The sequence below is a fragment of the Pelodiscus sinensis genome, unplaced genomic scaffold (assembly GCF_049634645.1).
Source record: "Pelodiscus sinensis isolate JC-2024 unplaced genomic scaffold, ASM4963464v1 ctg76, whole genome shotgun sequence".
Lineage (NCBI taxonomy): Eukaryota > Metazoa > Chordata > Testudines > Trionychidae > Pelodiscus > Pelodiscus sinensis.
The window spans coordinates 584,782-586,389 of record NW_027465891.1 but is presented as its reverse complement, the minus strand read 5'-3'; positions in this window follow the sequence as shown (position 1 = coordinate 586,389).

The window sequence follows — 1,608 nt, the reverse complement described above, 5'->3', positions numbered from 1 at the left end:
GCCGTTGCCTCTTCCAGCTGCAGCAGGGGTGGTTGCTTCATGAAACGTCCCTCCCCCTCCTTTCTCAGAGTCTCCCTAGAGCGTCAGTCCCAAGGCGTCACAGCGCCCCCCCGCCCCCTGCGCTCCTCACTGGAGATTGCAGGCTGGGATCCCCCTGGCCCAGCACAGGGAACGCCCCGCTTGGCATGTTATGGCTGCACACTGCAATACACTCAAGGCAGGAAATTCCAGGCCGTGCTTCCTGCCGCTGTTGGGAGGGGGAGCTGTCCCCTGGCCACCGGGAGGATGGGGGAGGTTACAAGAGGGGTAAGGAGTCTCCTGCATCCCCATAGTTAAGTGCCCTCGTGCAGAGATGCAAATATCCATTAAACAGCTACTCCAGAGGCCCAGTAACAATTTAGTAGACTTAGGCTCTGAATAGTGTTAAATGCCTCTGTCCCAGAAGTGAGACCCGTCTGGCACTCCCTAGCTCTGTCACCGGAAATTGAATGAATGGCCAGATACGTTTAAATCCAAGGTAAGTATATTGTAAATTCAGAAACACGGCAGCAACAAAACAAGCCCCAAACGCTTGATATTGAACACAACCACCCACGTCCCAAATGGATACAAAAAATAAAGAAGAACCCAATACAATAAAGAACTACTTTACAGTCAGATGGCAGACGCCTAGGACCTACAACCCTTGAGCTAACTCGCAGCTTTTGGGAAGGACCGCTAGGTAGTCCCACGCTGGTGTGATCAAGGTGCTAATAGGGCAGGAGAACAGCTCTCAATCGCGGCCTTGAGCTTTCGCTACGAGCGCTTGAGCCCATCCTCAAGGCTCCTCCTCCACTCTTCCTCGTCAGGGTCTTCACCACAAGCTTAGTCGGTAAGGTGGGAAATGCCCGAAATGGTTCTCCATGGATGGTGAGATTCAATGGCCTCTAGTTGGCGTGACTCAGATGCTTCACCCAGCCTTGGCTAGCACTAGCACCGACGAACGCCAGGTACCCGAGTCCCTTCACCACACTGCTGAACACAAGGGACCAAGACGACCAGCGAAGAACAGGAGCCCCCAAGGAGGCAGGATTATAAAGTCTGTTTGGCGGGAAAACGGGAATGGTGCTGTGTGCAATCCTGCTTGGTGTTGTGTGCAGCGGATGACGGGTGCTGAGAGCAGCGGATGACGGGTGGTGCTGAGTGCAGCGGATGACGGGTGGTGCTGAGAGCAGCGGATGACGGGTGGTGCTGAGTGCAGCGGATGACGGGTGGTGCTGAGAGCAGCGGATGACGGGTGGTGCTGAGTGCAGCGGATGACGGGTGGTGCTGAGAGCAGCGGATGACGGGTGGTGCTGAGAGCAGCGGATGACGGGTGGTGCTGAGAGCAGCGGATGACGGGTGGTGCTGAGAGCAGCGGATGACGGGTGGTGCTGAGTGCAGCGGATGACGGGGGGTGCTGAGTGCAGCGGATGACGGGGGGTGCTGAGAGCAGCGGATGACGGGGGGTGCTGAGAGCAGCGGATGACGGGGGGTGCTGAGAGCAGCGGATGACGGGTGGTGCTGAGTGCAGCGGATGACGGGTGGTGCTGAGTGCAGCGGATGACGGGTGGTGCTGAGAGCAGCGGA